The sequence below is a fragment of the Dermacentor silvarum genome, chromosome 11 (assembly GCF_013339745.2).
Source record: "Dermacentor silvarum isolate Dsil-2018 chromosome 11, BIME_Dsil_1.4, whole genome shotgun sequence".
Classification (NCBI taxonomy): domain Eukaryota; kingdom Metazoa; phylum Arthropoda; class Arachnida; order Ixodida; family Ixodidae; genus Dermacentor; species Dermacentor silvarum.
This window is the reverse complement of record NC_051164.1, coordinates 31,685,985-31,713,757: the sequence shown is the minus strand read 5'-3', so window position 1 is coordinate 31,713,757 and position 27,773 is coordinate 31,685,985. Positions and strand designations below refer to the sequence as shown.

Sequence of the window (27,773 nt, the reverse complement as noted above, 5' to 3'; positions counted from 1 at the left end):
GATTTAGGTGCACGTTAAAGAACCCCAGGTGGACCAAAATATTCCGGAGTCCCCCACTACGTCGTGATTCATAACCAAATCGTGGTTTTGGCACGTAAAGCCCTATATTTATTTTGTGGTTTGGTTCTTAGAAGCCTGATAACAGGTAAATATCTAATACGTTTACCATTGTCTCGATATTACGCTAGGAAGGTTTCTTTGCAGGTGGCAACGCAAACACTGCCACCTCCACAGCTGAGCTGCCGCTAACTTTCTGCAGGCCTAGTTCGAAAGAATGTGGTGAAATAAGCCCATTACATACGCTTCGGCTACTCCAAAAGTAATTTGCAAAGTAACTGCAAAGTAAGACGCTGTAAGCGCCTACAAACGATTACAACGTGTTCATAGCTATTTAGCGGCAGTGGCTATCAGGTTCTAATCACTTCCGTCATCAGTGAACAGTAGATGGTCGCGGTTTCCGACGGCACCAAAATATCGTCGTAGTTGCATCAAATTGCGCTCACCCGTTGGGAACACCCACATGGTGAGTATGGTTAACAGGGACCCTTGAATGGCAAACATGACGAATGACACGATCAGCAGGCTCAGGTTCATTCCCGGGCCATATGGGTGCTCCTTACTTCCAGCGAGGTACATTACCGCGATAGCGACGCAAGACGGGATCAGGAACGTGAGCAGAGCCGTTAGGTAGTGGCCCCAGAAAAACTCGGCATCAGATAACCCCATTACGCACTGGTGTTCCTGGAAAAGATAACACAAACGATTAGAGATCACAATGAAGGATTTTATAGAGCGCGAATGCTTTACTTGCGGATCTTCCCTTTCCGGATGGCCCTGTCCAATTTAAACGTTGTGCGTCCAAATTTCTAAATGCACTAAAGAAGTGCGTGAGCAACACTTTTTTTTTACGCGAACATTTCTGCGCGTTCTCTGCTTCCGCAGAACCGACTAATCTTGATCATGAGAAGAAAGCTTATATGCAGGCCTGCTAGGTATAGCGATGAAATGCGTTTTCGGTTAGATCTTTAGCTAGTTGGTTAAAAACAATGCGGCAGGAACAGAGCTCAGGACAAGGACAATGTGAAGGAACAATGTATTGCGTCGTTTTCAACGTGCCCTCGTTTTCTCCGTGTCCGTGTCGCCATAGAGTTTCTCACTATAACACCTAGAGGGTAAACTGGCGCCACCGTCTATGCGAGTTTCTTAAAGAGCTGCCGTGCCCTCATGGGAATTACGGGATATGTGTCTGCGAGGCTTGTGTTGGCTGGTGTTGAACAAGGCTTCGTCTAAAACGTGGAGATGGCTACACAAATAATGCGTTCTTAAAGTAAAATCTACATAAAAGGCTTTCACTCACCCATATAACATCTCTCAATAAAGTTTACTCACCTACAATGCAGCATCAAGCGAAGAAAAGCAAGAACAGACGACAAGTTGTTCCAAGCGAGCGAGAATCTTGTCGTCTGCCCTCCAACTTTAGCGGCCAGCTGATACTTTTTACGGTTCATAGAATTGTGCATCCAATAGTATGTCCTCAAAATTGAACAAAACATGTTTTTGTGTAATAATAAAGCTAAAGCAGTTTTTTACGTCCTGTCTTAGCAGGAAATGAATCATTGTGACAGACGGAACGGTGCAAGCCAGGCGCGTCTTCAAGGCGTTCTGGTTCTCCAAGAACGATGCCAATCCGACTCCACAATATACTAGCATTCCCTTGGATACCACAGCGCAGCAGCGCCACATTTTCCTCTAGGTTTTATAGTGCGAAACTCTATGCGTGTCGCCATTCTCCCCTGAATTCTTTTTTTGCTTCGCAATTAATATACCCACTTCGTTTTGGGTGGCTGCTACAATACAGGCCCCCACATTGAACCTCGTTTTATGTACACACCTGTCGGAAAGATATTACCGGGTACGCAATAGGGGGCCGCCAAAACGCATCACTGCGTCTCAGAACAGATCGCCCACGTTGTGAACACTCACGCGTGCGCACGCATGTTCTTCCGTGCTTGCGCAGCCGTGGCACATTTGTAAATTCATGAAACGAATGGTAAACAAAACAGGCTAGCTCTGCCGTAAACGAGAGTATATGTAAGCACGAAATGGCTGCCATATGGCGTCTTTTGCTCTCTCTGGCGCCGCCACCTTCAAGCGCTTTTCTTCTTCCAACAGTGCAGCGCGCTCAGCATCTGTCACTACTATTTACAGCGAAGCTGTGTATGGCTAGCCGATTCGTCCGTCTGTCGCCTGTAGCCAGAAAGCATCATCATCAGCAATGGCTCGAGCGTCGTCGTCTTCTTGCACAGCTGGCTCGTTGACGCCCCTCGGTGCAACCGCGTGAACGCGGTTGTGCCACTGCTTCCGCGTTCGTCTCGTCGTCTTCTGCGACAGCTGGCTCCGTTGCCTCTCATCATTCCAGCGTAGAGTTTCACTTCTCTTCTGTCGTCTTATTGGGGAGGCCACGTTTACGGGGGTATGAGCCATTTCTTAAGGGGGTATGAGCCATTCATTGTCCTACCGTGACGGACTAATTTGAAGCAATTTAATTTCGAAGAATCGCAAGCGGCAATGCAACAACGGTGGACTGTGGCCATACCGTCATTGACGTCGTATTCTCCGTCGCAGCCGAGCGTGTGTGAAGCATTATTAAGAATTACGAAGACGTAACCAATAATTGAGAAATACTTTGCAGTACCGTACTGATTAACCCAGTAAAGAACGGGCCCGCACGTTTCCGCTTCGCTGGTTGACCATCTGTACGGAGTGCTTGGGCGGTGATTCTGTTGTTGTCGCGCACCGCTCAAAACTCACGGACCGCTGGCGTGATATTGTGAACTGACCGCTCCAGTGATATTGTGAACATAAGCAAAAAAATCGGAAGCAATATTTTTTGTAACTATTTGGGAAGTATCTAACATACGTACTGTGATCCTTATCTTTTGACTGGTTGCCCGGATGGTCTCGTTTTGTTCTCGCAGCAATGCGCCGATGTTCTCTTTGAATCCCCGCATGACCTCGGTTGAGTTTCTGGATAAGGGCTCTGTCTTTTGGCTCAAGTTCACTTCCAGGGCGCGGACAGCGGGAGCTAAAAGCATTTCATGCTTAATAATTCAAGGACACCGAATAAATTCTTCTGAGTTGTGAATGAAAAAGCAGTATTGTCCAATGTGAACGCCGCTGAGCGGTCCTTCCAGTTATTAACTGCGCGTAGGCAAGCGAACGCGTTGTGGCACTTACCCTGTGGGTAAGACACTCTGCTTCTGAGCATGGTGTCGTAGTTTCAAAACTTTGTACCGCCCTAGTTTCGAATTTATTCTGTTCTTTTTTCTTCTTTTTTGTACAGTGGAGCTATCATACGCTAGTTTCCAGAGGATTGCTGCGTGCGCAAACCGAGCGCGTATACCAAACACGCCGTGGTCTCGATAAACAAAAAAAAAAAAAAAAAAAAAACGAATCACTCGTGTTCCCCGGCTGCGTTTAATAGCCAAAGGGTGTCTCTCTTTGGTTAGTGACGCCACGCACTGCATAGGCACGTTATCTGAGTTGCATTCCGGCCATGTCGTCGGCCATTCCGGCCATTCCGGCCATGCCGCCGCCGCTGATGCAGTGGCTTCCTGTTGAGCTTGTAGCTTCCTTTCATTGACCATTGTTGCCGTGAGTCATTGATTTTGCTCTGTTCAATATGTCCGAGTGCGATGCCTGTTTAGTTTGTTATGAGCCACTCTTAGAAAACGGTACATACCCAACCTGCTCTGAATGCAAATACGGCTATCACCTGGGAGCTTGTTCGGGTGTGAGCAAGACGACCTTCAAAAAAGACGATGCCGCAAAGAAAACATGGAAGTGCCAAACATGCCTTGTTTTGGCGGCCCGAAGGGCTCGTGGCGAAAAGAGCCACACCGGTGAGCATGAATTGACCTTCGAGAAAATACTTATTTAAATTAATAAAAGCTGGCCCAAATACCTGAAATACAAAGCAAGGTGGATGCACTAATGGTATTAAAGAATACAGTGGACAAATTGGAGCTGTCTGTTCAGCATTTGTCCGATCAATATGAATTCGGTGCTTGCTGAAATGCAAAAGCAAGTAACTGAAATAACCGCCCTTAAAAAGAGGGCAGATTCCGCCGATCATCTAACACCAACATGAATGTGCTTGAGTTGCAAAAGCAAGTCAATGTCCTAGAGCAATACAGCAGACGACAAAATATTGAAATACATGGTTTACCTGTCACCCAGAATGAAAATTTGCTCGGAAGCTGAATAATTAGCAACTAAGCTTTCCCTTCTGAATTGTCTAGCTCCGAAGTTGAAGGCGTGCACAGACTTCCGCCAAAAACTGGCAAAATTCCTGTCGTTCTAGTCCGTTTCGCATCACGTGCCACACGTGATCAGTGGATGGCTAAGAAGGCCAAATTAAAAGCCGCTAGCTCAGACGTGTATTTCCTTGACAATCTCACGCCACAGAACAAGAAACTTCTTTGGCTAATGAAGGAAAAGGCTGTGGAGTTTCATTATCAGTTCGCGTGGTATAAAAACAGCAAGTTTTTTGTGCGCAAGATGCCTGGTGATCGAGCACTGCGCATTGACAGTGAAAGCGACCTTGATAAGATTCGCTGAATGACTTATTTTCTTCTATAACTTGTGTTCAATTGCGAGTTTTGCTATCATGGCTATCTTCCATGAAGCCATATATCATAATGCTGAATCTTTTAAATCTTTTGTGCAGTGTCCCTCTTTTAAGAAGCAGGACAGAATGTCGATTTTCCATTTAAATGTACGCAGATCTGAGAAACCAACAAACTGATTTACTGCTTGATTCATTAGGTCATACGTTTCATTTCTTGGCCTTCACTGAGACTTGGTACTCATGTGCGTTCGATGTAGTATTTTTCGAAGGATATAAACATGAAGGTGTATATAGACCGAATCGCAGAGGTGGTGGAGTGTCATTATATATCAAAGAAGATGTCTTATATGAGGTGCTTCCCGAATTTTGTTCCGTTTGTGCACATTATGAGTCTATTGCTGTTAAATGTGTAACATCTCTGATCGTCTCAGTTTATCGCCCCCATCAGGGATACGCAAGAATTTTTTTGGTTTATAAATACGGTTTTTGAATATGCGTCCTTAAGGAGTTTGCCTATTGTCCTTGTTGGTGATTTTAATATTGATCTGCTATTGCTCAGCCCAAAAAGTCGACAATTTCTAGATGTAATCGAGTCATTCTCATGCACAAACTTAATAGGACTGCCCACTAGAATAACAACAGCAACTGAAACACTGCTCGACTTATGCGTAACTAACCATGATAAAAGTGACGTCAACGCTGGTGTGCTAACAACTGATCTTGAGCGATCACTTATCAGTATTTTGTTTTTTCCCTGCGGCAAAGAAAGAAAAAAAATGATAACGATGCTCCGGTTGCATATCGCTCCTTCAATGCCAATGCCTTGTCTATATTTCATGCTAGTGTTGAGAGTGTTGACTGGAGTGACGTGTACAGTGAGCAAAACCCTAGTTTATCATATGAACGGTTCCTGCAACATGTAAAGAGTTCCTATGATGCTGCCTTCCCACTCCAATACTATAAGAAGCACAGCAAGTCTAGGAACCATGGATTAACAGACATCTTTACAACAGAATTAGAGAAAGAGATAAACTATACCATAACTTCATTAGACTAAGAGACATATCTCTACTACAGGAATACAAAAAGGTTCGCAACAAATTAAACTCGGATTTGAAGAGAGCCCGTATTCAGTATTATCAGGCTAGATTTGCTGAGGTCTGCTGTAATCCCAGGAAAGCCTGGAAGTCGGCACGTCTACTCATAGGTAAATCAAAAGATAGCCTTCCTACGACACTAACGATTGACGGCGTTGAGTTCACTGAAGCCAGTCTAGCGGATAAATTCAATGATAATTTCCTTACTTCAGGTGCAGCAGGTCAGACAGGTGACACAACAAACGACTGTGAACATATATTTCTTCTCCCTGCGCAAAATCTATTTTTTTGACTCAATGTAGTAAACGAGGAATAGTCAAATACCTGAAATCGTTAAATAAAAATACTGCTGCTGGTTATGATAACATTAAGGTAGATCCAATTAAACATATTGCTGAATTACTATGTGGCCCACTGCAGCATATATCTGCAATCAAGCTTTCGCCACGGACACCTTTCCTGAAGGCATGAAGATAGCTAAAGTAGTAGTCATCCACAAAGGTGGCTCTCACCACGACTTAATTAACTACCGGCCTATATCTGTGCTACCTTTGTTCTCGAAAAGCTTAGAATATGCACTAAAGTCACGATTAATGTAGTTCCTTGGCGACCACCAAATGCTTGCCCGGCAACAATTTGGCTTCCGTGAAAAGAAATCAACCGAAATGGCACTCCTGGATATTAAAGAAATCTTAGTTACTTATATTGATAATAAGCAATGCATTCTTGGATTATTTCCAGACTTTAAAAAGGCGTTTGATTCCATTAAGCATCCCATTTTGTTTCGTAAGCTCCTTCGCTACGGTGTTAGAGGTTTGGTATTAAATCTGATACGCAGTTATCTATCCGACAGGGTGCAGTTTACCTAGTGTAAATGGTTACCGTTTCCAATCACAACAGATAAGATATGGCGTACCGCAAGGCTCCATCCTTGGACCATTATTCTTTATTCTTTATATAAACGATATTGTGAATATACCGCGAACCCCTGACATAATTCTCTATGCAGACGACACTAGCATCTTTTTCACAGGCAAACACTTACTTGAACTTGAAATAGCCGCTAATAGTTGGTTAACAGAATTATCAAACTGGTTGAATTTAAATCAGCTTCAACTAAATGTAGGAAAAACTAAGTATATTATCTTTAAAAGCCGTATTAAACCTGATGACTATAGTACTTGTATTAGCTTTAAAGGCTCTCCTATCGAACGGGTTCCTACTTATAAATTCCTAGGTGTTGTTTTCGAAGAGAACTTGAGCTGGACACCTCATGTAAACAAGCTCCATGCAAATATGTGCAAGTCAATTTCAATATTATATAACATGAGAACCTTGGTACCAAAATGGTTAAAACTTCAATCATACTATGCCCTTGTTCATTCACATCTACACTACTGTCTACTAATCTGGGGTACAACTACTAAGACAAATTTAGATAGGTTGACAATCCTACAAAAAAGAGCTGTTCGTTGCATAGAGAACCTTAAACGAATTGAACACAGAGCGCCATTTTTTTCCAAACTAAACATACTCAAAGTAGATCAGTTATTCCAATTAAGGCTTGCTATGTATACACATAAGGAAGTTTTGCATGACCCAAATACCCTGTCCACATCTTCGCCATCTGACAACTCACAATATCACCTTAGGCATAACCGACTTAGAACACCTATGTTTAGAACCAATTATAGTACTCAGACACTCGCCTACCTAGTACCTCATTTCCTAAGTAATAATCGAGAAATCGCTAATATGATTCAGGAATGCAGGTCGGCTTACAGTCTCAAGAAAAAGGTTAGAAATTATCTTTTGTTTAGCTCTTAAAACTTCTGTACGGTGCTTAGCTCTTCTATTTGGTCTCGAGATTTTTTCCCCATTTTTTTAGTCTCTACTCGTTCTCTTGCATTTTTTCTCCTATTTGTTGTATAATGTTTTGTAACACTGATTAGTATTATTTGTTTGTTTAAATATTTCCTTGTTCTCTCGCATTAACCGATGCTATACTATGTATGCAGTGTAAGATTCTTGCTCTTTTTGTATTTGATTGCGTGCCGCATACACTTTGTTCATTTTTTTTTCTACATTGTTGCGCTATCCTTCATAATGTCCCACCCGCTGAGTAATGTATGGGTAGGGGGGCCTCTGTCAGGCAGTTGCATCTGCCTTTAGCCCCTTCATCCCAGACAATGAATTGTCTAAACAAAGCATTACGAAAAAAATATGTAATGGGAGCGCCGTGTAATGTGCGGACTGAGGAAGCGCAGCATGTCCTACGAAGAATGACGGCAGGAGCAGAAGCGGGATTGGACGCGAAGGCGGCCGAAAGCTGCTAATGCCTCCCGCCGCCTTCGCAGCCATTCCCGCTCCAGCATCGTTGCAGAACGCATGACCGTCTATCATAGCGACCACAAAGCTACAGTCACTGTCGCAGAAACGAGACGAGACAGCTGCGTTCGATGCGAACGAAGTCAAGATTGTTCTTTTTTTCTTTTCTTTTATTGCTTTTTCACCACGCGCGCCTTTGCAGCCCGCCGTTCTTTCTCGTCTTGGCGGCTCCCAAGAGTTTCAACAACTTCCGGCGGCGAAAAGTTTTCTTCTCATCAGGAGAAGCAACATTCCAGTGTGTAAAGATGCTGTACAGGTCTCCGAACGAGTCTTCCTTTGGTTTTTAAGAGATAGGAGCGCAGCTTCCGGTCGACTCCAGAATAAACTTTCATAAACTTAGCCAAGTTCCAGAAGGATCTCGGAGTGCGTGCACCGAGCAAAGCTAAATCTCCTCGGTTCCCTGTCGTTTCTTGCTTTCTTGCGTTACATTGCTCTCTCAATTCTTTCACATTGTCCCTGTTCCATCATTTCCACCAATCTTTCGTGATTTTTTGTTTACTTCTCCATATTTCTTTTATGTTGACATTTTTTCACTTTAATAATGTCTTTCATCCTGTGCTTTCCGCTTATTATATGAGCCGGTACAATAGGTAGAGGCTCATCCGGTTCGCTGTATACATAGGTCAATGGTCTGTTATTAACGGCAGCTTCAGCTTCAGTTGTGATTGTTTGCATCTCTTGATAAATCTTTTTCCGATAACTCTCCTCATTGCTAATTTCATGCTTCATACCATTGTTTCGTAAAAGCCTCCCCACCAAGGTGCTTGTTCTGCGATGTACTTCCATTTGATTTGATCTGCTTGGCTTGCTCTCTTGAAGACTTCGCCCTGTAGTTCTTTAATCATACGATTGATGTCTCTGTTGACCATCTTGAACGTCTTTGCGTTGTCACTGTAAATGTTGCAACATAGCCCTCGTCTCGCTGTAAATCTTCGGAATGCGTGTAAGAATGCTTCTGCTGTCGTGTTTTCCACATGTTCTAGATGTACACCTCGTGTAGTAGCACATAGCAATATTGCAATATACTGTTTTTAGGGCCTTTCATTGCGTCTTTTATAAGCAACGGAGCACGAAATCTACAGCAATGACTTGAAATGTTTGTCGCTCGTTGACTCTGCCAGCAGGAAGTTGGTGCAGTGGTCAGCCGCCAAATCGTTGGCACTTTAAACATCCATGAATGCACGTTCTTTAGACATCCATGAATTACCAGCTGTCTTCCCTGTATTATCCAGTACTTAGTTCGCTGTGATAATGTGACGCTTATTCCTCCATGCAGCCTGAGCTGAAGAATATGGCAGTACCAGCAACATTGTACCAGTCGGTCCACCAGTCGTCCAGCATGTCGTTCGTTTTATGTTATTCTACTTTGAAATAGCGGACCTTTGTGTCTTATCAGACCTTGCCCGTCTTCAAAGACTTTCATACCATGAATAAACATCCTTGTTGTCTTCGTAGGAATGCTCTGGCTCTCTACGATGTTTTCCCATGTGGGTCGTTGTTCAAGTTTTATTGTCGTCTCAGCATTCTTCAGTTCCTCAAAACTAAGATCTCCGATGATCGGGCTCTTTTTTCGTATATTTCGGATAAACCTGAGAACCCAAGCTGTCACTGAGCAATCGTATGTATTTACCATACATCTCCGTCTCAATCACTGCCACATTTGACGTGCATGTGTCAGTCAGATAATTTTCAATATTCTCAGTGTCTTCTTCTGCTTCGGTTTTCTCTGAAGTTTTCTTTTTCATAACTATCCATTTTGGACCATGCCACCATAGCTATGAGTTTATCAGACGCTCTGCGCTTACACCTCTAGTCGTCAAATCAGCTGGGTTTTCTTCATTTGCAACGTAATTCCAGTCTGACAATTTTGTTTTTCCTTTATCTCCTTCACTCTGTGTTCGACAACGGTATCGCGTTCTTTCTTTCCGCGTAACCAACTTAGAACAAGGGTAGAGTTTGTTCAATATCTTCTTTCGTTTAGTTTTCTTACAAATCATGTTCTGATACAGTCAGAGAGGCGTGCAGACAGCGTCACAGCCATTAGCTCGAGTCTCGGCAAATACATTTCTTTCATTGGAGCTATTCGTCTTTTTGCGATGAGTAGCTCAGACTTTTTGGTTTTCGTTATTTATCTATTAGGCTGCTGTTCCGTAAGCGTACGGGCTTGCACCGGAAAACAAATGAAGAGCTGTGTGAAAGGCTGGCTAGTTGGGTAATATCAAACCATCTAGGTATGGTGAAGTCTTGTATTGATCGTAGCTCTTGAATCCAGTCCCTCCACGACGCCGTTTCATCTTCTGGTAGTGGCTCCTCCCAAACTGTTTCCTTCCTCCACATGTTCTGTATTTCTCGCTTATCTGTCACTGTGAATGGTGTGAAGACACCCAGCGGATCGTATATTCTTGCTGTTAGCTGTAACATTTGTCGCTTCGTAATTGGACCACTCGTATCGATGTCCTTTATGTCAAAATATGGGAGGTACTGTCTATCTTTCTCGTAATTCCATCTGATGCCAAGTACCTTTATCTGGGTGGAGGTTTCTGTGCCTATTGTAGGTTTAGAGTTCCCTGTAATAGTGGCTCATTCGTTTTGAACTTCCTGAGTGTCATGGACGCCTTTTGAAAAATTCCTTTTGACTCTTTATAAAGTTTTTGCGCTTCTTCTGGTGAGTTGGCTCCCGGTATCACGTCGTCGATGTAAATGTTGTTCTTCAGCTGCTTAATCGTTTCCGGAAAGCTATCTTCCAACTTGCATAGGTGGTTTTAGCACAGTTGCTGCAAGTAAGAAAGTACTCGGAGCTGTTCCTAACGTAACTCTTGACATTCTCCATGTTACAGCTTTTGCGTTCCTACCACTTGGAATTCTGTCCCATCAAAGGAAACGCAATGCGTCTCTATCCTCTTCATGCGTTGAAAGCTGCAGAAATGCTTTCTCTAGATCAGCTGTCATTTCCATGTGATGGTGTTGGAAGTTCATCAGCAAATGCACCAGATCACAATTGAGATTCGGTTTCGTTTCGAGGTTCTCGTTTAACGAAAACCCTTTTGTCGACGGTGACGACGCATCACATACTATTCTTATCTTTGTGGTTTGTCTATCTTCCTTTATACTGCCTGATGCGTCATGTAGTAGCAGTGTGTAATCGGTCTACTTTTTTTCGACCACTTCTGCTACTCCACTATGTAATAAACTCTAATCGCACTATCGTAAGGATGGGGTATACTTTCGTCCTTCAGTAGCCGTCGAGTGAGTTGTTGTAATCTGTTCATAGCTACGTTCTTGTTGTCATCAAGTTCAACGTTATGTTTTCATGGAAGTCTGACAGAATATCGCTTCTCTTCAAATTTTAAGTGTCTCTTGAAGTGCTGAATCAGTTCTTCTTGGCTTTTAGTTTCTTTTTCAGGGCACTTTATGCCCAGAGTTTATGTCAGAGTTATACACGATGACGTTGAGTGCCATTGCGGTTGACTTCCCCATTATTGTTGGTGATATCTTAACTTGACCTTGTACTGTACAGCCGAATATGGTTTCTGCTGCTGTAAACCTCTTTTTTAGTCTTCGGATCCCACCTGTCATTACTTGCCAATACTGGTCTGATTCAATAAGTATTCCGATTTTCATGCATGACGTGCTTCTACATAAACCGTCAGCCAGCTTGAATCCGTCCTCTTCATACTGACCGTCAATGAAATAATCAGGAGCGGTAATCTCTCTTTCGAAATTCTGCGTACCTCCAGTGCTTCCAACCGCACTTCTTGACTACTGTAGGCACTTTTTCAGCTTAACTTCAACCAAATTCATGACTCTTTCATTTTGACCTCCTCCGAATGAGCCTATCGTAACTGTTTCTTTTCCTTTAACTTTACATTCAAGTTTTTAACTTTACAGCCAAGCCACGCAGTAAAAGTCGGTGGTCAAATTATGGGCAGAGACCGAGGAAGCAGCAGTGGTTATCAAGTCCGCCAGGCACGCGCAGTAGCTAAACCCAGTGGGGGTGAAGGAGAGAGACCGGGACCGTGCTCCGGCTTCCGAAGCCCTCTCCCCTCACGCATCACACACGCTGTGGTTGCTCAGTGGCTATGGTGTTGGACTGTTGAGCACGAGGTCGCGCGATCGAATTTCGATGGGGGCGCAATGCGAAAACACTCGCGTACGGCGTGCCTCATAATCAGATCGCGGTTTTGGCATGTAAAACCCCATAATTTAATTTTAATCACGCATCACCTGGCGTGTTTTCACTACGACAGAAGGTGTTTCGTTTCGCTCACTCTGCTCCGTCAAGGGGCGCTCGTGACTTGGATTCGTAGCCTGTGTGAATTTATATGACGTTAGGATGACGTTTCTGCCGTTGACAGGCGCCACTCCAGGCATGGAGTGGCGCCTGACAACGGCAGAAAGATATCGCGAGAGCTAGTGGAGCTATACTAGTCCAGGTGCAACCAAATTAGGAAGGCCCACTAAGCTTCAACAAAGTCACTCCCTCACCAGAACAGGAATTGGTCTCTCTGGTGCAGTATTTGGCAACTACCTCCCTTATGACTCCTACAATTAACCCATGGCCCTCAGTCCCCAGCGGCTGCGGAGCACCTGACCGAGGCGGCGGTCAGACCTGCGACGCGGCAGAGGGTGCTAAGAATATCTGGGTCCGGACAGGCCGCCACTGGAAACTGAACTTGGGGCGCTATAACCTAAAGCTCTTCCAAACTTTTCTATTTGAATTCTGCAATCAGCCCACCACGATTGGTCAAAACATGTTCGGGCCACTCCCAACTACGCCTGTTACTCAGGCGACGTCACGAAAACCGCGATAGCTCCCTATCTGGTATAACGTGTACATGCTGATTATGCATGATGATCAAACTGCGAAACAAAAAGTAATTATTCCTGATTCGACGCCTTTTCACCATTAGCCTCTGCTATTTGTCCAATGTTTTCAGGCTACGCCCACTTCGCCTGTCTGTCACTTGACCTCACAAAACCGCGAAAACTCACCGCCTCAAAGTGACGTGTACGCAAAAAAAATGCATTATTATGCCGAACAAAACTGAAGGTTTTTCTGAATAGCCAGAGACAGCCCTTTCCGAAAAGAATAGAAGATGGCTGCCCGCCGATCGCTCAGGCCCTCGCTACTCGCACCTGCCGGTGAGCATGTATTTATTTGCGTATGATGAACCTTTTTGCGTGGCAGTAAATCGTTAACGAGCCTTTCGGCACGTAAACGACATCGCTCTGCCAACCCTTCCTTGCTGAGAATCCGTTTTAACGGCATTCTTATCCTTCTGTGACACGCCGCCGCGATTTTCGACCAGCCACCGCAAGCTAAGTAATGCGAAGCGGACCAATCGGAGAAGCCGGAACCACCCTCTTCATGCGGTTATCTATTCTGACTGTGCTGGCTCGGCCCCATCGAAACCCTCACCACTAGAGCGTGCTCATCACCTCTTGTCAGCCAATTAGGTAAGAAAAACAGCTGATTGCAGGCGATGTTATTTCTTTTGAAAGCGAACAAATGTGACCTCGTATAAACAAGGAGAGTGATTGGGGTGTTCAGACAACGCTGGATGCGTCGGTGGTTACGTAAATGTGACGTCAGGGGATTGGAATAAAAACAGTTTGGGAATAGCTTTAAGTTATAGCGCCCCATGATTACGACCCTCACGTTCATGACAATTTACCAAGCAACCATAACAGCGGCTACCACGCTTCGTCACCGCGCGCTTCTCAGCATAATCGTCAGGTTCCCTTGCTTTCGAAGCCGTTTGTCTAAACAGAGAGCGCTCACATTCCACATGTGACGATGCAGGCACCAGCGCACAAGGCCCTGCGTACGTTTCAAGCACTTTTCGAATCTGAAAACTACTCAAAGAATTCAAGACAACGTACAAAGCGAGCGAGACCTCCGTGGCTCAAGGGACGCAGTCCATCTTAACCTACCCAGCCAACTTCGTTGCACGCCAACAGGCTGCGCCACAGTACTATCAAAACTTCAGCTCGTCAGCCCCATTACTGGCCTGGCATATACAAGTACGCCCGCTGCTTCCTCGACTGCCAGCGCCGAAAATCATTCCCTACTTCCCCTGTCGCCCCTTTACAACCGCTTCCTTGTCCGTCCCGTGCTTTTGATCTCGTCGGAAACGGCCTTTACGGCCCGCTTATTTGTACCGGGGCTGGCAACCGCTGGATTATCGTTGCAGTGGATCATCTTACACGCTATGCAGAAACCGCTGTACTTCCATCTGCAACTGCCCATACTTCATACTTGGGCATTTTATTCTTCGTCACGGTGCCCCTCGGGGAACTTTTTAGTGATTGAGGTCACGCTTTTCCATCTGAAGTCGTGACATCGCTTCTGAAGAAGTGTCACATCACCCACAGGACCAGCATCCGCAGACGAACGGGTTGACGGAGGGTTTCAACAGTGCTCTTGGCGACATGCTCGCCATGTACGTCGCATCCGACCATTACAACTGGGACGCTATGCTTCCGTTCGTCCCATTTGCCTATAATACTGGTACTCAAGCCACCACTGGTTTTTCTAAGTTTTTCGTACTGTACGGCCGCGAACCTTACTGGACAATCGATACCATTCTACCCTACCAGCCTCATTCGTCAGAAGGTGTTCCTGCATCGTAATCTGCACAGCATGTTGAAGAATGCAGACAGCTCGCGCATTGTCTTACTGCCGTAGATCAGACACACCAGTAGCTTCGGCGTGGTGGCTCTGATCCTCCCCAGCTTCCCTTCCGATTCATTGGTATGGTTGTGGGTTCGAACTTTAGCTCCTGGCCTTTCTTCTAAGCTGCTGCCAATATTTTATGGACCTTACGGTGTAATTGCTTGAGCTTCCCCGTGAACTATGTCGTAGAGCCTGTGTCGCCGTTTTCTGATCAGCGCCGTCGCGGTCGCGAAACTGTTCACTTAGGTCGACTCAAGCCCTTCTGCGATCCCTCTACGTTACCTTGTGCTTAGATTGCCAGGATGGCATCTTTTTCTCTGGGGCACAAATGTAACGAAGAGGAAGTGCCGGTTAGCCCGGCGCATCTCCAGCGTATGAGATAGAACGAAGAAGTGCCGGTCAGTCAGGCGCATCACCAGCGCTTTACGCACGGGGCCAGTTCTTACTGCCTCACGGAGTTCGACCTCTCACTCCTTGCGTATCCTGTCAATAAAAACCTTGACAGTTGCTTTAAAAATGTAATATACATTTCTCAGCTTGAGCCCATATAATATCCTTTACTTTGGCGACATCATCATACATTACCTAATTGATAGCCTCGGTATCTAGGCCGAAGCTTATCTGCTTTTTTGATTCGCATGTATAGTTTTCGATGCTTGACAAGCCAAAAAAGAAACCCTCTATCTCTTCAGTTCAGAGTTATTTGCTCTCGTTTTTATTAGTTCTGCGAACACGGCAGGCTCCACGCTAGTGTTGTCATAAACGCTGCTGCAATTTTTATTTTGTGACGTTATCATCAATGACAATGATAAGGAACGGTGTAGCCTGAAAGAGAGTACACTTGGCCCTCAATTGTATTCTTTCGCGAGGAAACAAATATATGCTGCTCCTCACAAAAAAAAGCAATAACTGCATGTTCAATCATATATGATACGGAAATGAAGCCTTGCATTGTTAGCTGCATTGGAGTAAAGTCCGAAGCAGTGACTGAGTCCGGACTACCGCTAGCAGGAAGGGCTTTCTTCATTAAAAACGTATTGTGCAGTACACGGCTGTCCACTGCAGGCGTAGCTCTCCCGCCGTCACCAACCGCACGTGTATAATGTAACCATGGTTATATTCTCATGGTTCTGGTTAAACAAGTCTCAACACGCAGCGCAGTAGTTTTTGCGCCTGTCGAAAGCCAACGGAGGATGGAGCTTGCCGTGCATAGTTACGTTTGGTAGACTGCTGTGCACTAAGAGTACGTGTGACTTACTTGATGATGATGAGTACCCAGCTGGGCCACTGCTCCTTTATTGGCTGAGTCATTACTCTCAAACGCTTACGCCGCAACGTACAGGCAACATGCTTCCGACAGCGGTGATGCCAGCACCGCAGTATGCGGCGGCTGCGCGCTTACAAATTCAGCTTGTATACAAAGTGGCGTGCGACCCCAGACTTTACGAAATGGGCGCGACAGCTGCACCTCCAGGCTCAGCTGCTACACAAACATGGACAGCCGTGCTTTCACCTGATTTGCCATCTTATGTGAAAAATGTTTATTGGCAGTATCAGTGGGGCCAGGGCCTCCTCTATTTTTTCTTTAATAGAGCAGGCGAGTACGGAGTGGTACCGAGTGATAAATGCACACATTGCGCACAAACAGAGACCAACACGCTTGTAGTAAAGGAGTGCGTTGTAGCACGCACCTTCAGGAATCTGCTTGCAAGAATGTTTGGAATATCCACCGTGCGTCCCCCATGGCGTCGAGATTGGCTTGCAAGTCTCATTTTCTACATTGTTAACTACGTTTTATGGTGCTTCCGCAACATTACAGAACCATCTCGGCAATAAAATAAAGCAATGTACCCAGACTGCGCAAACTAGGGGTGATACTATGAAAACAGCTAGAAGAACAGCTGCGTAAACTCGGCTAGCCGAGCTTCTTCGCCGCTTGTCTACGCGGTACCTAATCATCTCTCGAGGCAAAGTTTTCTTACGCCCAGAATGATGCCCAAATTATGTTTGCCTGAGTAGGTACTCTGTACTTGTGTATGCCCTGGTGTCATTCGTGAATTTGAGGTTCTCAATAATGTTTTGCATGTACACCTCGGCGACCAACTCTGGGCTGCCCAGCAGGCCCGCGAGGCGGCGCTGAGACAAGATCTCGGCGATCTAGAAGGAATCAATGTCGGGTTTAACCTCTCATACAAACAAGCCGATACAATAGTTGAGCAGCAGCTGCCTACCCACACCTACCCATCTAGCCACCGTAGCAGGGTTGCTAGGGAGTGGACTATAGTAGCAGCCATGGGGAGACCGAGGCAGAACTGCACTCCCGAGGAAGCTAGAGGCCGCTTTCCGGGAATCACGCCGCTTGGACAAGCAAGAATACAATCGCCGGCGTCGAGGTGATCCTGCACAGAGAGCCGAGGGAGCCTATGCCGAGCGATGGCGCACTCAGAAGATCCCGAATACGCCGATCGAGAAGGGGAACAAAGGCGGATCGGTATCCGGAACTTGCGCGAAAACTCAGACTACAGAGAAGCCGCCGCATCACGACGCTGAGCTCGTAGGAGTCCATGGAGGAGCGTACGGCCGTTTCGAGCGGGAATTCCTCAACGTAGAGCTTGGACATTCATACCGCGTCTGTGACCGGCTTTGGTTTGACGTGAACCTCTGGACACCGAACTCTGCGCGTGACTCGGAGAAGCGTAATTTCGGACCCCAAGTGCTCCGCGAAGCGTTTCCCGAAGCTACCGACCACGAAAAAATGCGTGTGTGTGTAGGACTTGCCGCGAGACTGTGCTCAGGGGAAGATTGCCACAGTTCAGCACGAAGAACGGGTTCGAGTACCCCAACGTGCCTGCATCGCTTCCTCGACTGCCGCCGCGACGGTGGCAGAACTCTCGTGGACTCTGTGGCGTACATGTAGCCTTGACATGAGACGACCAAAGGAGATCCGGACACTCGAAGAAGAAGCCACTCATTTTGAAGCGCGTCCCGCGGCCAAGCGAATATCGGCGTGTCGGCGGCGAGCCGATTCGGCATACCGTGCCTAGCAGCGCTTAGCATTTTCGAGCAAAACTTAGCCAAACCTAGTAAAACCTGGAGGAGCTAGGTCGATCACCAGCTCCGCTGTTTACTCCAGCCTTGCGCCACCAGTGCAAGCTGCACACGTTTTTTTTTGTATTTTTTGTAGTAGAAGTGGCAAAGCCAGTGTCAAGCAGACACTATTTATTGTTTTGTTTGCTTGTCTGTTTTGTTTGTATCAAATACGATGTATTACATGTGGGATATGTCATATTGCTCTCTGTAATCACACCACATCTGTACGACTGCCTACGGATGAGTAAATTTTCGTGTGATCTATGAATATGTATTTGAATTTGACAGCGTACATATGACCTTTTAGTCTTAGGCTGTCACCGACTGCAGTGGCGCCAGCCTAGGCGTAACGTGCAGACTCACAGTTCTCTAGGATGTATGCGCAGAAAACATTAGGATAACTTATGCTTACCGAAGTCCCATTTTCGTTCTCCTCCTTTATTGCGGCAATTATTGCAACCATGAAAAACATGCATCCCATAGTAATCCCGTGTGGGAGTAGTGTCTCGTATTCATCCACAATGCCCTTAAAAACCCAGCCGGGCATGGCGGCAGTGTGAACCTAGAGTAGAGAGAAATGATCAGTGGTTAGAACGGCATTGGAAGCAATACTGTCACTCACCAATAAACGGTGTTGCTGTTGTTACACTCCGCATACAAGGTGCTGAAACAAAATATTAAAAAATCCCCTGTTGCCTCTAAACCAGCTCTGACATCCAATGCATACATGAGCTTAACTCATAGGTAATTGTCCTTACCTGATGGAACCATTGTGCGTACTACAATGGATTTCTTTTATTTATCAATTTCGGTGAACGGGATGCTGAAACACCTTTCTTTCAAGCCTCAAAAACGCCTTGGAACAAGTGAGCTGCCTTCCAAGCAATATATTCCCGAATAATGTTTTTCAAGGTACCTACTACGAACGAACATAGTACTGGAGGACTGAGTGTTGGGCTAGTCGGTGTTGTCGGCAGACATGATGTCCATCTGGTTTTCTGAGCCCCTAACCGAGTGAATTCACATTGCTAAGCTACTGTTTATGTCTGGTGACACTGTGGTAAATGCAGGGCCACCTAAGGAAGATCCAGCTGGTTAACAATACAGCCAGCTTCTTGCTTTCATGAAATCGCTGCACGAAAATTGGGTACAAAATTCACCGACATTTACGATACTTCCTAATGCGAAATTTGAGCGCAGCTCTATACGTGTTTTCATTTTGCGATATATTTTTCATTTCAGTTTTATTTTCCACAAAAAAAAATACATTTCTGGTAAGGATACCTGGACAACACGCTGTTTTTGACAACTTGACTGGGCCCGGGCAATATAGAAACTTTTAGCTGTGGTGACATTCAGGATATCAAACAGATTAATGATAAAAACATTGCCGTTAATAACACATACAGGTGACATAAACATATTCTGGCACACATACTCACATATATACTAACCCACGAATATATTGTAAATACATAAATAAACCGATCATGCTTCGAACAGCTCACAGATATACCAACAAAATATGTTTATAACATATCCATTTCCAACAATAATATAGGTTTGAGGTTTAGTCGAGATTGAAAATAAAACAACTTGGATGAGCTGGCGTGGAAGATCTGGCTCGCGCGGCACGTTGCAAACGGAGTGAAGTGTGGCGCGACTGCCTCACTGTTCGGGAGATTGCGAGGAGCAGCACGTGGGTGACGCGCGGGCCTTTGTTTCCATATATCGTATTAAAAATTATGGGGTTTTACGCGCCAAAACCACGGTCTCATTATGAGGCACGCCGTAGTGGGGGACTCCGGAAAATTTCGACCACCTGAGGTTCTTGAACGTGCACCTAAATCTAAGTACACGGGTGTTTTCGCCCCCATCGAAATGCGACCGCCGTGGCCGGGATTCGATCCCACTACCTTGTGCTTAGCAGCCCAACACCATAGCCACTAAGAAACCACGGCGGCTCATATCGGTGACACGCTCGCCGCATGCCTTATCGATGGCGTCATGGGTGAGCAGACGACGCACGCTCCTCTGCCGCCATGTCGCAACTGCCCTCGCCGCAGAACGTTTTGCGCGGCACTGCGCTTTCCTCCTCACCTTTTCGCCCTACTCTCCTCTCCGCTTTCCTCCTCGCGCCATCTCCGCCCTCGACGTTTATCACCCCCCGCTGCGCTCGGCGCTCTCTTTCATCTCTCCCTGTGCTCATTCGCTCGGTTACGCCGAGGGACGCCGACGCTCAACGAAGGAACGGGCGCCGAAGAGCTGCATTCTAAAGCACGATGAACTCACGAGTAGCCTTAACCAGCTGAAAGAGGCTCAGCAATCACTTGAGGAGCGTATTTCAGACATAGACAGCCGGACAGTCGGAGAAAGCTCTGCAGCCATAGTCGCTAATAACCAACGACTTGATTTCGAAGACCGTTGCCGCAAGGTTAACCTTAAATTTCACGGCAATGATGACACCGGAGCGAAAACATTGGCTCAATGTGAAGAAAAAATTGCAGCATGACTGAGCTTTCAGTTACGAACTTCAGCGGTGAGTACCAACAGCTGGTAAAGATTACGGCCATTGCTCACTTTGAAGGGATCGGGGATGCCCTAATTCTACGCTTGCTGAGCATTCTGCTGCCGTAAAGAGTGACAACGCGATGGTTAGTACAGTCGACGTAAATCCTGAGCTCTCAGCCCCACAGAAATAGTGTATACTAAGTATTTTATGCATGTTCAGTGACTGTTTTTCACCCACGTCAAGAGTCAAACAGACCCCCATCGCGAAGCACCGCATTATAACAGACCCGAGTGAACGCCCCGTGCGTCAGCACTCCTACGGAGTGTCACAAAAGGAGCAAGAGGCGATCTGTGGTCAAGTAAAGCAAATGCTCGACGACGACGTAATCCAACCCTCTACCACCCCATGGACGTCCCCCGTAGCTCTTGTAAAAAAGAAGGACGGCAATACTTCGGTTTTGTGTGGATTACCGCGAGCTGAACAAGGTGACGAAGAAAGATGTGGACCCGCTTCCCCGCGGCTACTGGCAGATCAAAGTTGATGAACGTGATCGTGAGATTTTGTTCATAACTCCTGACGGCCTGTACGTGTTTAAGGTGTTGCCCTTCGAATTATGCTCAGCTCCCGTAACCTTTCAAAGGATGATGGACGCCGTGCAGTCACGTCTCAAGTGGGAATCATGTCTCGTCTATTTAGACGTCGTCGTCGTTTTTTCTAGAACATTTAAACAACACTTACAGCGACTTCAGTGCGTGTTCGTTGCAATTCGCTCTGCAGGCCTATCATTAAAACCTGAGAAATGTCATTTCGGTTATCAGGAGCTGAAGTTCCTCGACCACGTTGCTAGCCACGCTGTCGTTCGGCCAGACCCTTAAAAGAGCATGGCTGTCGCCGCTTTTTCACCACAAGCCAACAAACGAGACGTTCGTCGCTTCTTGGGCCTCTGCGCAAACCACAGACGCTTTGTAGAATTTTATTCCTCAATCGCAGAACCTCTGACTCATTTGACAAAGCCATTTGGGATTCGCGCGTGCCGTGGCCCGAATTCGACAACGCTACTACTGGACAAAGCTTGCGGAGGAAGTCCAGCATTACGTGAAAACTTGCCGCCACTGCCAGCTCCGAAAGGTTTCACCTCGGCGCCCCGCCGGTTTCCTGAAGGATGTTATACCTGCAACACAACGATTTTAACAAATCGGCATGGACTTGCCGGGCCCTTCCTGAAGGATTTTGCTGGCAACCGTTGGATCATGGTTGCGACTGATTACCTGACGCGATACTGCGAAATAGGAGCCTTTCAGCGAGCTACTGCCAGTGATATCGCGCACTTTTACATCCACAACATCGTCCTCCGGCATGTTTCACCAGCATTACTCATAACTGATCGTGGTGCTGTTTTCACAGCTTAGACGACGCAAGACGCCATGACGCTTAGCAGAACATTTCATCGCCGAGTCACTTCATACCATCTTCAGACCAATCTTCTTACGGAGAGGTTAAATAAGACAATCGCTGACACGCTTTCCATGTATGTCGACAGCGACCCCAAGATTTGCGACGATGTGTTGATTTGCGTTACATTCGCATACAACATTGCTGTTCAAGAAACTACTGCGTTCACTGCTTTCCGTATGCTCCACGGCCGTGAGGCAACCGCCATGCTGGACGCCATGCTGGATTGTTGCAGGACGCAACAATCCGACATTACCACTGACGCGGAGGAATTTATCGGGCTCGCAGACTCAGCTCGCATGCTTGCGTGCGAGGTAATCCTGAAACAGTAATGCATAGACTCCCACAGGCATAACGCTCGCCATCGTGAGTTTGTCTACCAACCGGGTGACCATGTTTGGTTATGGACCCCTATCCGCCAGCTGCCCGGTCAGAAAAGTTACTGCGCGGCTACGTCGGCTCCTACAGGGTTCTCCGTCACCTCAGCCTCCTTGATGAAACCATGTCGGCGATCCCGTCATGTCCAGCCGACGGACATCGTCCATGTTTCCAGAATGAAACCGTTCCACTTGCGTTGACGAGGCCATTCTAATTTCCTCTCGCCGCTAGTATGATACTTTCCTGTTCACAAACATTATTTTAGTGTTGCCGCGTATGTGCTTTGTGTAGTTTTTTTCTTCCTTCCGCATTTGAAGCATCGAGACGATGCTTTCTGAAAGGGGGGTAATGCCACGTGCATAACAGTTGCCTGTGTTGTGGGTTTGCCGCTTCGGCGGCAGCTGAGGACTGAGCTGGGTGTCGTAGACGACGAAGACGCGCTCTCAGTGAAAGTGTCCGACTGAAACTGTGACTCCTTTGGATTAAGGTTAATAGTTATTATTGCCGTATATACTAACGGGACTGTATAGTGTAGTGTATATACTAACGGGACTGTATAGTGTATATACGGGATTGTAACGGGACTGTATATTGTATATAGTGCATAGGCAAGCCGTGTAATCGAATGTGAATGAACAAAATGCTGGATAAAAACATCATCGAGCCTTCTTCGAGTCCCTGGGCATCACCTGGGGTGTTGGTTAAGGTGAAGGACGGCACGCGGCGCAACTGTGTAGAAAATCATGATCTGAACAAAATTGCTAAGAATGAAGTCTACCCGCTCCCACGTATACACGACACCCTTGAAGACCTTCACAGTTACAGTTACTCCTCTTCTATTGACCTACGTTCAGAATATTGGCTGATTACTGTTGACGATATGGACGCAGAAAAAAAACGCGTTCATAACACCCGATGACCCATAACAATTTAAAGTGATGCCCTTTGGATTAAGCAATGCATCGGCCACCTTTGAGCGAATGATGGACTCCTTGCGCCAAGGTTTTAAATGGTCCACATATCTCTGCTGTCTAGACGGCATCACCGTCTTCTCCCCAACGTTTGACACTCACCTTGAGCGTCTAAGAACCACAGTTGATGATTTCCGAAAGGCGAAGCTGCAACTCAACTCGTCAATATTTCGTTTGGGCGGTCGCCAATTTATTGTCTTGGGCCATCTTGTCGACGCTTCCAGAGTGCAGCCTAGTCCCGAGAAAACTCGCGCGGTCCAAGACTTCCCGGTGCCGAAGGCAGCCGCAGGCATTCAGATTAGTAGGGCAATCCTCGTACTTTCGCCATTTTTCTCAAGATTTTGCGGCAATTGCTAGAACCTTTACTAATCTTTCGAAGAAAAGCGTAAAAGTTTCGTGGGTTATTTCAGCTGCCGCCGCCTTCTCTTGTCTCGTCACCCTTCTCACCTCACCACCCATCCTCGCCCAGTTCTGCCCGGATGCCTCTCAAAAATTGCGTACAAATGTCAATGGTCATGAAGTACGTGCTGTCCTAGCCCCGCGTCAGCATGGCCAGGATGGCGTTATTGGTTATGCAATCCGCCCCCTATCACCGTCGGAGCGCAACTATTCAATTACGCAAAGGGAATGCCTTGCTCTTGTCTGGGCGGGTGCGAAGTTCCGTCCCTACCTCTACGGTCGTCCTTTCTCATTATTACTTACTATCACGCTCTCTCATGGCTCTCATCCCTAATGGTCGGCTTGGTCGGTGGGCTTTTAGGCTCGATAAGGTTTCATGTTCCCTAGTTTATAACTCTGGCCATCTGCACCAAGACGCTGACCGCTTGTCACAATCCCCTGTGGACGATACTGATCCCTCTAATACCGACAGTGCTGCTTAGATTTTCCCTGTATCACAGCTCCTCCATATAGCTGACGAGCTGACTCGTGACGCCTACGCGAAAGTACTCATGGACCGTTTTGAACACTCTCCAGCCGATGCTACTCCACGCCTGTTGGTTCACCACGACGGTACTCTGTACCGTCGCAATCCTTAACCTGAAGACTACAATTTCCTACTTGTAATTCCTAAACACCGCCGCTCAAACGTTCTAGAAGAGCTTCAAGACGCGCCAGCAGTGGGACATCGTGGCGTATCTCCAACCAACAGCCGAGTGCACTGCCGTTTGCATTTCCGGGCCTTGCTACGACGTTACGTCGTCGCTTGTGACCTATGCCAACGACGCAAGAAGCCATCCCAGCTCTCCGATGGTTACCTGCAGCCCCTCGACATATCGTTCGATTCCTTCCATCGTTATTTGCTCAGAAAGAACGACTTTGTTCTTCAACCCAGGGCAGGGAAGTATTGGCGAGGTTAGGCTTTACACTGAGGCCCCAGTATTGCGGAGAGAAGACAGCACAGATAGACCGCAATGTTCGATCTCACATCGCGGTGGCCCCAATTCCCAAGAACACGCACCCCAAGTACCATCCCGGACGACGCAGAGCAAGGGCAAAGACTCGTCACAAACGTCTCGGCATGGGACTGGGAGTGTATTACACTGATGCTAGTCGAACCAGCTCCGACACGTTCACCGTAGTCTCTACGTGTCAGAACAACGTTACAACGGCATCCTTCAAAACCTCCTCGGCATGCGTTGGAGAGGCTGCAGCCATCGCCTTGGCCATTCACGACGCCGAGCGCCAAACCAATTCGGCTGTCATATTATCTGACTCACAAGCAGCTTGCCGCCTGTTTCTAAATGGGACGGCACCCCAGTCAATAATCAAAATTTTGGGCAATCGACTAGAAGGGCGCCACACTATCATATGGTGTCCAGCACACGAGGGACTGGCAGGGAACGCGAGGGCAGACCGTATTGCTCGAGGATTAAACGTCCGAGCAACGGCAGGGCCCAGCGACGACCTTCCACCTAATTTCCGTGACATCATTTTACAGCAAAGGCAACAGCGGAGACGTTTTGGATATCCTCACTCGAATCTTAACAGCCAACAGGAGAGGGACTGGCATCGTATTCAGACGAATATATACCCCAACCTGCACCACCTACACAGAATGCACCCCACGAGGTTCATTGACGAGTGCCCGTGGTGCACAGAAATACCCACACTAAAACACATCCCATGGGAGTGTCCCAAGAGGCCTCCGCACATAGACAGCCCAATAATAATGAAACATCCACTCATGAGGAATAGGCAGTTGGAGGCATGGCTTGCGGACGAGGCCGGGAGAGCCAATTGGCCCGTCTGGACCAAGCCTAGCGAGCCGCTCGTGCCAGTGGAGCCCTGGAATAGGGGCCCCAACCAGCGTGGCTTCCTTTATTTATTCATTTTCAATAAATGTTTTACTCACTCACCCTTCCATTGTGTCAGCTTAGACATTCTCGGCCTCTTTCCAGAATCTACACCGGGAAACAAGTCAGTTGCTGTTTCTGTGGGCTACGCGACGCGCTACGCCATAACACGCGCTCTTCCGACCACTTGCGCAAATGATGTTGCGGATTTCCTCCTACACGATGTCATTTTGATGTATGGTGCTCCCCGTGAAATACTCACAGGCTGTGGACGCACATTTCAGAGCGAAAGCTCGTCTACGGTACCACGTGACTAGGGGAGGATTTAACGGCTCCTTCGCTGGTGCTTCGTCACTCAGTTGCGCCATAGATGGCGCGCCGGCTGGGACGCCTGTGCGTGCGCTTTAGTGCAAGTCACAGGCTAAATCCACTCATCCAGTCGATATAGCTAGACGGCGGGCTGCGAAATGTCAAGCAACGGCAATGCTGGCTGCTGAAACACCGGAGCAAAGAGACGCCAGATTAGCACGCTATAGAGAGGCATGGAAGCGTGCATTAGGAAGCGTGCATTAATGAAATACTGTGTGCATAATCTTCGCAAATCCTAGCCAAACAGACTTTTCACTCGTGATAACTAGGTTTACAAGAGCCATTCTGTTTGTGCAGCCTTTTACATCATGCGTGTCTGCTCTTTTTCAGCATAAAATTGCCACCTCGTGCCTACGTGGCTCGGACCTTGCTCTGCCTTACATAACCTTTGCTTACAATTCTCCCCGTCAAGAAACTGCTTGCTTTCTTCCGTTCAACTTCTTGTATAACAAAGAACTAATGCTACGAATGCTACTATTCTTCTATTCAACACTGCTTTTAATTAGAGATTATCAGCGTAATGCTATCGCCAGTCATGACCATGCTCGTCAACTTGCACGCGCTCGTCTGCAAGCTTCTCAAGACAAACACTACCACTACAACATCCGTCACTGTGATGTGCATTTTTCTCCCGGCACCCTCGTGTTGCTTTGGTCACCATCGCGTAAAGTTAGCCTTTGTGAGAAACTACTCTCCCGTTACACATGCCTATATCGCGTGCTGCGCCAAGTGACCGATGCTACCTATGAAATCATTCTAGGCAAGCCCACTACGTCCTCCGCTGTGACAACCAGTGACCTTGTCCACACAACCAGACTCATGTACTCAAACTTTCCCCATGCCTCAGATTCTTTAACAGCTGCGGGACGACGCCTTGCCACCGGGGGGGGGGGGGGGGGGGGGGGTAGTATTAGGGCACCATAGACAGATCCTGAAAGGACGAGCCACCCCAAGAAAGCCGATACAGTCTCAGGAGTCTTGCTTGGCACGAGCGAGTGTCTGACTTGCGGTCTGCTTCCAGTGTAAATACAGTGTATATAGTATCTTCCTCTGAGTTCTCCCACACACAACAAAATAAACCAATCAGTCAAGAATTCCAGAGATTGGTTACGGGAAGTATTTTTTAGAACCTTACATGCAAAAAAAAATAAGGTGAAAGGAAATGAAGATAGGCTAAAAGAAAGGTTGCCGCCAGTGGGAGCCAAAACTACACATTACATGTAACTTTATCATTAGTCTCTTGACCAGCAGCGTGAGCGCGCTTTTCCTTCTGTGCCATCACCAATATATGAGGGATTAATTATTGTATGTGAATATATAGACGGCTTACTCGAATGCAAGGCACCCAATTCTGCTAATAAGTTAACCGATGTATATTCCGCGGTTTCACTAAACAAATGCAACAGCCTTGGATTTATGACACATTTGGTGCTACAAAACGGTCTTCGCGAAAAGGCACGCATGCCCGTGATTTCGGTGATTTCACGCTTAAAGACGAAATATTGTTCATTTTGATCACTTACCTCGTAATTTAATTGCGTCTGTCGAAATTTTTCACTTTGTAGCTTTAAGTGTTCCTGCTCTATTATTTGCTGGTAAACCACAGATCGCTCTGAAAGCAGAAGACAGTGCCTATTTATTAGACATTTGAACGGGCGAATAATGTTCACGTCATTTATTTCACTAAAATTGAAAAGATAAGCACGCACATATATACATTGTTAGGACGTGTATGAACAAATTCCAAAGGCCAACACGAAAACTATTATTGATGATCTCGCTCGGCCCCCTTGGCCCTTGACGGTTCCGCGTTCGTGTTCTTCATCCATGCGATAAATCGATACACATAAACGTGTGATTGCATTAGGCGGAGAAACTCCTTTCCCTGTTCACCCTAGAACTCCGTATCCAGACTC

At 46.6% G+C, this 27,773-nt stretch overlaps 1 long non-coding RNA gene across 1 annotated transcript; it reads right to left on the bottom strand.

Annotated features, from left to right (window-relative positions):
* Window positions 1-523: 523 nt before the first annotated feature.
* LOC125941564 (uncharacterized) lies at window positions 524-27,470 on the bottom strand. Its single transcript, XR_007464447.1, has 3 exons — window positions 27,381-27,470; window positions 18,294-18,443; window positions 524-741 (listed from the first exon to the last, which is right to left on the bottom strand). It is a non-coding gene; the product is annotated as an uncharacterized LOC125941564 (long non-coding RNA).
* Window positions 27,471-27,773: the final 303 nt, after the last annotated feature.